Consider the following 11809-nt stretch of genomic DNA (forward strand, 5'->3'; position numbering starts at 1 on the left):
TACAACTGAGGAATGCCTATTTAATTTCACCTGTTAGAAACTGAAAAAAAAAATTTGGGAAATTTATAGGTGGGGTTTGCTTGGTCTTTGATAACAGTCTATTTCTGTTTAAATACTGACTGTGTCTTCTGGTTTCTCTTCATTAATGAATTTACTAAACCTGTCAATTATAGAGGATAAACATGAACATATTCCTTCTTCTGTCTTATTTAGTTGGTTTATTTTGCACATTGTTGTTCATGTGGTTTAGAAATCAGCAGCTAGAAAATGTAATGATTTTAATTGATCCAGAAATTTTTCAAATTGCCTTTCTTTGTTAAATGAGGTTCTTAAGAATTAACTTGGGCTGTGTACAACCAGAGACGTGAAGAATTGTGTTCTATGTGTGGACTATGAATTAAAATACATTCTGATGTCATATATAACAAATTAGAATAAATAAATGCATTTAAAAAATAGAATACAAAAAAAAGAATTAACCTGTGTCACAATATACATAGTTCTTAATAGGTGCAGCTATGTTGCATCATAATATCACAATTTATTCATTGGTAGTCAGAATAGATAAGGGTTACAAAATCTATTATTCAGTGTTCAATAATTCAGAAAATTTCTGTGGGATTTATTTCACTTATTTTCAATGTGATAAATATAAAGAGAAAATTGTTATAAATATTCTGAGAAGCAGCTTAAGATTGACTTTAATGAAGGAAATATTTCTCTGGCTTCTCGAATAATCAAAAACTGTGCTGTACACTCAGAAAACGCATCAAAAAAGGCTTCTTATCCTGAGAAATAAAAATTTGAAAGAGAATTTTGTGTTTGCAAGAATTAGTGGCATTGAATGTAAAATTTTATTTTACATTGACTATACATACATTACCATTTTAAAGTTTTAGTTATCTTTAAAAACTGTGTGTAAGTTAGCCTTTTTGTTTCTTGATATGTTTGGATGTGAGAAATTAATTAATTAATTAATTAATTAGAGTAGCTACTTATTTTTTAATTTCAGGTGGAAACACCATACTGGTTTCCATAATAGTTGTGCTAATTTACATCCCCACCCGATGTGTGCAAGGGCTCTCTTCACCTCCTCATCAACACTTACTATCTTTAGATTTGATAATAGCCATTCTTACAGGGGTGTTGTGATATCTCACTGTTGCTTTGACTTACATTTCTCTGATGATAGGTGATAGTGAGCTTTTTTTATACCTGTTGGCCATTTGTATGTCTTTTTTCGTGCAATGTCTATTTAAATCTACTGCCCATTTTTTATCAGGTTTTTGATAATTTTTTGAGCTCTTTATATATTCTGTATATCAACCCCTGTCAAATGTATAGTTTGCTAATATTTTCTCTCATTCTGTAGTGGTCTTTTCACCCTGTTCATGATTTCTTTTGCTGTGCAGAAGTTTTTAGTTCAAAGGAATCTCGGTTTATCAATGTTTGCTTTTGTTTTCTGTGATTTTGGGTTCCTATCCAGCAAATCATTTTTCTGTACCAAGGTTCTGAAGCCTTTTACCTATATTTTAATCAAGTAGTTTCAGATCTTATATTAAGGTCTTTGATCCATTCTGAGTTGATTTTGTACAGTGTGTAAGATAGGGGTCAGGGGCTATGTTTCAGTCTTCTGCTTGGGGATACAAACTTTTCTCAGAACTATTTGTTGAAGAGACTGCCTTCTTTCCATAGTATGTTTTTGGCAGCTTGGTCAAGAAACCAGTTGGCCATAGATCTGTGGGTTCATTTCTGGGATCCCAGCTGTGTTCCATTGGTCTGTGTATCTGTTTTAATGCCAATGCCATGCTATTGGGGTTACTGTGGCTTTGTGGTATATCTTGAAGTCCAGGATTGTGATGTCTCCAGCTTTGCTCCTTTTACTCAAGATTGCTTTGGTACTTTTTTTTTTTTTTTGGTGTGTGTGGGGGGGCTTTCATAAGAATTTTAGGATTGTTTTCACTAATTCTGTGAAGAATCTAATTGGTTCTTTGATGGGTATTGCACTGAATCTACATAACATTTTTATAACATAAATTTATATTGATAATATTAATATTCCAAATTCATGAATATTGGTGGTAGTTCCACCTTCTAGTGTCTTCTTCAATTTCATTCATCAGTATGTTTATCATAAAAGTTTTTCAATTTCTTATTTGAATTAAATTCTAGCTATTTTCTTTGTGTAACTATTGCAAATAATATTGTTTTTATGATTTTTTTTCTTAGCAACTTCATTACTGTCATGTAGAAAAGCTACTGATAATTGCATGTCGATTATGTATCCTGTATATTTATTTAACTTGTTTTTCAGTTCTAATGGTCTTTTGGTCGAGTCTTTAGATTTTCCCTGTATAGAATCATATCATCTGCACACAGGGATAATTTGACTTCCTCCATTCCTATTGTATGTTTATATATCTCTCTCTTGCCTAATTGCTCTAAAATTCTAGTACATTATTGAGTAAGAAGAGTGGATACCCTTGTCTTGTTCTTTATCTTAGAGAAAATGCTTTCAGCTTTTCCCCATTTACTAGGTTGCTGGTTGATGAATAACCTTTGCTAGTTGAGGTATGATCCTTCCATGCCTAACTGGTTCATGGCTTTATCATGAAGACATACTGAATATTATAAAGTGCTTTTTCTGCATCTATTGACATGATCATATAACTTTTATCTGTCATTCTGTTGGTGTGATGTATCTTTTTTTTTTTTACTTATTATTCAATCAAGTAATAACAGAAAACTATTGTTTCGGGAAAGATATGGTCATCCATGTACAGGAGGCCTACAAACAAGAGCAGAAAATATCACCACCACAAATATTATAGTTAAACTGTCAAAAGTTCAAGACAAAAAAAGAACTCTGAAAATCTGCAGGAGAATACCATCAAGTTACATATAAATAAATCTGCTTATTCTCAACAGAAATCTTAGGTCAGGAGAGAACTTAAAGACTTATTCTGGATTTTGAAATAAAATTCTGCCAACCAAGAATTCTGTACCCAGAAAGGCTCTTTCTCAGAAATTCTTTTCATCAGTGAAGGGAGCATTGTCTAGAATAGACCATATATCAGGTGCATGTATATTTTATCTTTGATTTTAAGGAACATGCATAATTCTATTGTTTTAAACAATAAACGCTTTTCTACAGTTTTATAATATTCTAAAATTGGCAGAATACTTTCCTTTTAAGCTTTTTGGAATAGTTTTAAAAGAATTGCAATTTTTCCTCTACAAGTATTTTGTAGAATTCTTCTTTGAAGTATCAGGTCCTCAATATTTTTTGATGAGACACTTTTTCTACTGCTTCAATCACTTTGGTTTTGGATCTGTTTAGATTTTCTATTTCTTATTTATTTATTCTAATTAGGTATATATGACAGCAGAATGCATCTTGATTCATTGTACACAAATGGAGCCCAACTTTTCTTTCTCTGGTTGTACACTATGTAGGGCCACACTGTAGGTACAGTCATACATGTACCTAGGGTAATGATGTCCATCTCATTCCTCCATCTTTCCTGCCCCCATTTTCCCTTACCTCTCCCTCTCCCCTTTGCTCAATCAAAGGTCCTCCATTTTTCCTATACCACCCCCCACACACATTATGGATCAGCTTCCACTTAACAGAGAGAACATTTGGCCTTTGGTTTTGGGGGGATTGGCTTACTTCACTTTGCATGATATTCTCCACTATTTCTTTTTGATTCAGTCTAAGTTTTTCAATTTATTAATATACTTGTTCATCATAGTTTCTTAAAATCCTTTGTACTTCTGTGTTATCAGTTATAATGTCTCCTTGTTCATCTCTTATTTTATTTGGCTCTTCTGTCTTTCTCCCCATCTCTCCTTGTTAATCTAATAGTTTTATCAATTTTGTTTATCTTCTCAAAATAGCATCTTTGTTTCATTGTGCGTTCACTTCATTTCAGATCTTCAGAACACATGACATCATCTGTTCAAGTCCAACATTCCATACAAATGTAATCAGTCAAAAGTCCCAAATCTCTTAATCTAAATTATGAATTTGTAAAATCCCTAATATAGTCCATTCTCAGTCACAGTTTTTCTTATATTGTGGACCTGTGAGAGTGGAAAACAAGTGAGTGCACCCAAAACACAGTGAGAAGACAGGTCCAGGGAACCTATAGTAGGGCAAATACAAGAGAAAGGGGAAGAATTCTGAAATCCAGGAAGGCAACCACCAGATTTTCAAGGCCTTTGAGTAATCCTCCTCCATGCTCTCAGCTCTTCTTTGGGGCTCAGGGCTCTGCTCTCCGGGCTTGTGTCTCAGCCTTCAGAACAAATTTTACATTTTTAAAAAATGAAGAATGCATTTTCAGTTCAGCAACTTTGTTATGCAGTTTTCTTCCATAGAAAGTTTTGAGTGGGGTAAGTTTCTTTCATTTTTTCCTTTGTCTGTTTCAGTTCAAGGTGGTCTTGTTTCAGTTAAAATAATGGCCTTAAGACGCCTACGGCTCTCTAGCAGGTATCTCTGAATTCATTTCATATGACATTACATTGTCATATACAGTGACACCCAAGGTACCATATTCACAGTTTGGAAAAATATGATATGCACATCTTTGGTGCAAAGTTATATCTTTGTAACTTTGATGCTGCTGGTTTGAAAAGCAATCTCTGGTGCTGGGAACAGTGGGTATGGATTGTGTCAAGTTGAAATACTACAGCTTACTCTTAATGTGAAATTTCCCCATTTTTATTAAATAAACTCTTCTTAAGTTGTTAGAAGTCTACAGCTAACTTTTAAGTGTTCTGAAAAGGATGATTTTGATAATTTTTATAAGTGTTCTGACTGATTTTTTTCAAGGCACAGATTTTTAAGAGTCTATATTCCAAACTGTGTATGAAATAACTAATATATAAAGAAAGAGTATTACTTGAAATTAAAACAGATCATAATATATCATATCTATGTGTATTGATAAGTACACAAATATTTCACATGCATGGCAATGTATTGATTTTTAAATTTCAAATGCATATTTATTTTTGTTTTTAAGAAGTATATTATTGCTTCACATATTGTAATTATGTGTGTATTTGTAATTTTGTGTGTATATATGTGTGTGTGTGTGTGTGTGTGTGTGTGTGTGTTTAATGTTTGTTAATAAGTATAACTGTGTTGTTTTTAAATACATACCACCAAACAAAAAGCTATGAAGTAATTATTCTAGATAAGTTGATGGTCCTCCAATTATTTATTTTTTTCCCAAAAATCTCAATGAGAAATTGTTGTTCTTCCTATTCATAATTATCACCAATTTGATAAAGCAATGTATTTCTGATAGAGGAGCTAAAATACAAATGCTATTTAAACATTGTCCAGACTCAGATACTTGCATTATCATAGGCCTTCAAAAATAGTAATAAACACATAATTAATTTAATTGCAATGTGCTTCTGAATTCCTAGAAAGAAAATGCTTCTTACATTATGCGTCAGACAAATACATATGCTTCTTAATTCTGGGGGAAAATTCTGACTTTCGCCCTTGAGATCTCATACTTGGGAATTAACTTACCTCTAGAGATGATTCCTAGTAGGTTCTGTGTGTGAACTTACAGCTCATTCCTAGGTTGACCCTCATCACAGTTTCACATATCAGAATATGAGCATCAGAGACATGTTTTCATTCAGATTTTTGCATGAAATAGCATGATGCCTTATTTAGGTATCTGCAGAAGAGAAATAGAAAGAGTGGTTGATATAGATCATGGAAAGAGAGTAAGCAGGCCCATCTGTGGTCAGTTGTATTTCATACATATTAATAAATTTAAAGTAACATGAAGTTGAAGGCTTTATTACATTCCAACTATGGCATTTGATCCTTTTCTTCTCTAGAGAGAAACACATATGTCTGCTTCCTATTTGGGATATTGAACATCTAAATGAAGCTTAGAGATTTGTCCTAAACTCAGAATTTTATGTAATACATCAAAAAGCATAGCAAGATTTTCTCACATATTACATCAACAGCAATGAATCATCAGCAAAGCCATGGATCCTTTTGCCTGAAGTCTAGTTTCATTGTGCAGTGGTCTGAATATGTATCTCCTACTGCCCCACCAAATTTCACATGTTGAAATTGTATCCTCCAAGGTGTTGAGGTAAGGATTTAGGGCTTTGGGGAAATAATTAGGTGATGAAGGAAGATCCCTCATGAATGTGGTTAGTGCCCTTAGAAATTAGACCCCAGTATAATCCCTGACCTATTCCTCCATGTGAAGTTACACAGAGAGAAGTCAGGGTCTATGAAGAGGCGAATCCTCATCAAACCATGGAACATGTCAGCACCTTGGTCTTTACAGACTCCAGACTGGGAGAAGCTGAGAAGATTTTTGTTGCTGTAAGTCACCAAGTCTATAGCATTTGTTACAGCAGCTCAAATTGTCTAATACATCTCATGTGTATTACAGAATCTTGATTAGATAAGCAGTTCCTATGTATGACCAGAGGCAAAAAAAAAATAAGGGCATTATGTTATGTTATGTCAGTTATGGACACCAACATTTGGAACACAGTATCTTTGAAAACTACATGTGAAATGGCTACCTTAGAGGATTAAAGAGATTTGGTCCTCTGTCTGGTTGACAATCCACAGCCTCTTAGAGTTGATGTTAGGAAGACTCTAAGGTGGGCAGATCCAAGCAACCACAACATTGGACATTCCATTGAGAATTTGGAAGTTAGGTAGTTCTCAAGTCCAAGTGTGCAAGGATACACTGCTGACAATTCATGCACGGTCCTGGAGTAGCAGCAGAGGCATGGAGCTTTGTGCCAAACACTACACAACCTACTCCAGGTAATCGTCCAAGTGGGGACCACACCTTCCCAGGCCTTCTAATTGCTAATGATCTTAGAATTTTGTGTTGAAAAATGAACATGGAATAATGAAGAAAGGAATAGTTATATTATAGCTCAGAAATGGTTGCAGAATATTGCTATTGTCCTCCAGGGTATCCCTCACTCTGTGGGAAAGGACATTATTGAGAAGTGTCCCTCTCAGTGGTAATGATATAGACAGATACTAAGTGGAATATGAATTAGAACATTTTATATTGTGGCAGGGTTTGGGAAAAAGGTAGGTTAAAAAATAAACACTTTAATATCTCAATAGGGGTGAAAATATTCAAAATGGAAGGAAAATGGTGTAACCTCAGTACATCTAGATCAGAGTATGTGGAATGTACTTCAGAGACCTACTCTGTTCTGTGAGCCAGTTCACCAACCTTGGCTGTGGACAATACAATAGTCCTGGACATTTGCAATCCCCTTGAACCAAGGGGAGGAATCAGGATTCCATTAGAGGGATGTGGGCATGGAAGGTAACCTCCATCTTGTCCCCAATACCAACACAACACTCAGGGGAGCATTTCCTGTGAAGAAGGGAAGAAATGAAATACATTCATCCATACAGGGGAGACCAAGCCCACTGGCATTTACAGGGGAAAGAGCATAGGCCGAATTCTGCCACTTAATGAAAGCATAGCTTGGCCCATCCAAATGAAATTGTGTTCCTCAGGTAGCTAACTTTTTGTTTTGTTTTGTTTTGTTTTTTGGACAAGGAATTAAATCCAGGGTCTCCTTACCATTGCGCTTATTCCCAACCTTATTTTAAAATCAATTTTTTATTCTGACACAGGGCCTCACTAAATTGCTGAGACTGGTCTCAAACTTGCAATCCTCATGCCTCAGCCTTCTGAGTCACTGGGATTACAGATGTGCACCACTGAGCTTGTGCAGGTAGCTAACTTTTCCTTGGGGAGGACAAGAGAAGCTAAGTAGGTCACAAACAGCAATCTCACAAGCCTCTCAATCAGACTAGCATGTTGAACACCTGTTCTTTTTTATGGGCCAGAAGGGAGCAAAGCAGTATCTGAGAGCTGTACCCTCTTGGCCCTGAGTCATAACTGGCATAAAACTGATGTCAACGTCATTAAAATAAATGTGGAGACACTAGTTATCCTTCAGAATCTGCTATTTCTAGATTTTTTTCCATATGGGCTCACAAGTCTCTTCACCCAGATCTGCCTGTTTAACTTTCAATCACTGAGAAGAATACACCACATTTCCTGCTTTCCCAGAATCACGAAGTTATAGTGAAATCTCAAGACCAGAATTGTTAGGAAATTATTGCAATAACATGATGTTTATCATTAATTAACTTAGTAACATTAAAGACTTAGTTTTCCAATCTAGAAATTAAACTTTTATTTCTCTAGCTATAAGATCATGTGGTTGTAGATACACTCTCAAATACTATTTTTGGACGCTAAAGGAAATGTCAGTCATATTTTGATCTATAGATGTTAAGCTGAATTCAAACTATGACTTCACAATTCAGGACAAAACCTCAAGAAAATGAAAACCTGGCAAGCTAAATTGGAAAATAAAACAGGAATGTGTGCATGATGAAGTCAATAAGTAAATATACACACAAGCATATAATTACTATTATAATGTGCATGACATTTTAAAAATCTGAAATTAAATCATAAATATATACCAATAGTAAAGGATGGCACTAACTTCTCCAGTGGAGAATATGCTAGATTAGATGTATCTAAAACCAAGAATGAATAAACCATTGTTCTTAAAAACAAGCAAACAAACCCTCCAGTTAGCATATTATCTACATCATCAGAAATTCATGAAAAAAAAAATGTTTTTAGTGTAATGTCATCTTGGTGGAGCTGAGAATCAGCAGTGCATTAATAATAAGAATAGAAATGGTGCCAGGCTTGGTGGCACATGCCTGTAATCCCAGCAGCTAGGGAGACTGAGACAAGAGGATCATGAGTTCAAAGCCAGCCTCAAAAATTTAGGGAGGCCCTAAATAACTCAACGAGAACCTGTCTCTAAATAAAATATTTGAAGAAGGGCTGAACATGTGGCTCTGTGATTAAATATCCTTGGGTTCAAGCTCTAATACCCCCCCAAAAAATAGAATAGTATAAAGGGATCACTTTATCCTAAAAAATACCCTACAGAGAGGTAATTGTTATCATAATTTTTTTTTGTTTGTTTGGCTTCTGTTTTATTTCAGGGGATTGAACCCAGAGACTCTCCCACTGAGGTACATCTCCAGTCCTGATTTTTTATTTTAAGACAGGGTCTCACTAAGTTGAAAATTGCTGAGGCTGACCTCAAACTTGTGATCTTCCTGCCTCAGCCTCCTGAGACACTGGAATTACAGGCATGTACCACCATGCCCGACTGTTATCCTAATTTTAAAGGTAAGAAAACCAGAGTTTCAAAAGGCTTCAGTGAGGCTTTTGTTCATATTCACAGTGAAGCTACAATGTGCCAGCAATCAAATCTTATCCATATTTAGATTTCAGAAACAAAAATGATGTTTATCTGTTTTACTTGATATGATTGAACTTAACTCTTCAAAACTTTTAATTCCCTATGGATGAATGAAACCAAACCATTAATGGAGTTTTTAGGCTAATAATCTGTTTAGAGGCATGAAGTTGCACTTGGTATTTGTTTCTTTAGTCTTCAAAAGGTTGGATCAGTTCCAGACTTCACGTAGGGAAGTATGTACCTAGGCAATGAACTGGGATAGTGCCCTAAATTAAGAAGGAACAAAAAATAGTCACCCTTCAGATAAACAGGGCTTAACAGCTCCATATTCCTTTGAACCTTGGGCCTTGTGGTTGTGAGTGGTGTCACCTGACCTGGGAAAACTGTCTGATCATTTGGGAAAGGTTTGCAAGATTTCTCCTTCAATTTGGCCACATAATATTTATGTTACTTAATGTTCAGGGATATTATGCACATGAACAAAGAGTGATAAGAGTCAATTTTTAAAGGTATGATTGCTTAAGTAATATACACCTATATCTTCAATAGATAAGAAAATGTAATAAAATCAGTACACGTTTAAATGTGATTTCATTTCTTGACACACCCAGATTTCCAAACTTCAGACATTCATAAAAGCAATGATAAACACTAATCACAAAAAGACCATGAATGGTAAAACCAGAGCATCAGTCTCTAGATATGAGTACCCACCTGACAGTTTTACAACAGAGACAATGTCAGATGCATCTCCTAGGATACCCTGCATTTTACCTTATGAGCAGATTTATATAAGGAAAGCTCAGTGACTACGTAAAAGATCAATGGTGTTTTCTTTGCCCTTCATCTGCCTCAAATAGTCTACAGCTACTGTACCAACAATACTTCTAAAAATGTAATGCCCTTTACAATTATATTTTTCTAAAAGGTATACCCCTCTTTAAAAGAAATCTCACCTACATGAAACTCATGTATCAGGAAAGCTGACACCATTTACTAATTTGTTGAATATTCATTTTTATTTTACCAGAGCACTACCAAAGCATTGGGGTGGTGGGTAATGGGCTTAGATGTGGATGTTCAGGGAGCATGCCTGCCCTGAATGAGCAGCAGTATAGAGCCTTCAGGGAAGGACAAGCCGGTCAGTCAGTAGTTTTGAGAAATTAAAAACAAAAAAAAAAATCCCATGTTTATAAGCAAAAAATAGCAATTTAGATTGAAATGTGGTGTGAACGTTAAGCATCCTAAATAACTGTGTTATAGATTCTTGATTTAATAAGCCTTAACTTCTACTGTATAGTAAATGTTAATTTCATAATCTGTTTAATTATGTGCATATGTGGATATGTGTATGAATATATATGGAAGAAATAAATTTACTGTTTGCATTTTCAATCTACTTTCCCCAATGAACACTGCAGTCCATTTTCTAAGACAGTGATTTTGTAACCAGGTCCCAGGATCAGCAGCAGCGGTATTGCATTGGAGAATGTCAGGATGCATGTTCAGAGGCAGCACCTAGATCTACTGAGTCAGAAACTGTGGCTGAGCCCAGCACTCTGTATTCTACCACACTCTCCAGGTAATTCACATATAAGCTCAAGTTTGAGCACAACCACTGAGCTAGAAGATCCTCCACTGAGGAGCTAAACATAGTAGATATATTTCATCCAAAATTATACTAGAAATAAATAAGATTTTAAAAACATTTTTAAAGAAAAAACACTTAAATAATTTCAGAAAAATGGAACTGTGCAAGCATGATCTACTCAGATATTAAGTAAAAAAAAAAAAGCTTTCACTTTTAGCAGGTGTTATGCTCGAATTCGGGATCCCCAAAAGACCAACAGAGACCAAGATCCATGTAAGCAGCAAAGAGGTGTTTATTGCGAGCTAGCTCAGTGCTCCACAGGCACACAGCAACTAGTGACACTGAGAGGCCCCCGAGCCCAGGATTTGCAGCAGTTTTATACACTCTTTGGGGAAGGCAGGAACTTGACATATTTCATAGCATCTCTTAGCAAATCATCACACACCACGGGAAAATCATAAAACAGCTCTAAAACATGATTAGCACATTCACTGGCGGGAACAAGTTGGGTAAGGGTGATTGGTTAGTACAAGAGGGGGATTCATTTGAACTGATTGATTTAAGCCAAGAGGGGAGTACGTGCTGAACTACATGGTTTCCCAACATGTTATCAACCACCATAAACTACTGGGAGGGTCATCTGGCATCCCAGGTATTTCCCTGTCTCATGCTGATTGGTGGTTGCTAGGGGGTTGCTATGGGTCCTCACCTAGCCTGACTGAGTCAGGGACACCTGGCGCAGCAGATCTCTCCTGTTATTTGTAGATAAACAACTCAGCAGGGAGGGTATGTGCCTAGGAGTGCTCTGTGGGTCTTTCCAAGGATAAGGGTCACGCCCCCTTCCTTGGACAGGCTTTGCTCCAAGGTAAAAGCTGGTTTTTC

This window comes from Spermophilus citellus, assembly GCF_964194105.1.
Source record: "Spermophilus citellus genome assembly, chromosome: 7".
In the NCBI taxonomy this organism is placed as follows: domain Eukaryota; kingdom Metazoa; phylum Chordata; class Mammalia; order Rodentia; family Sciuridae; genus Spermophilus; species Spermophilus citellus.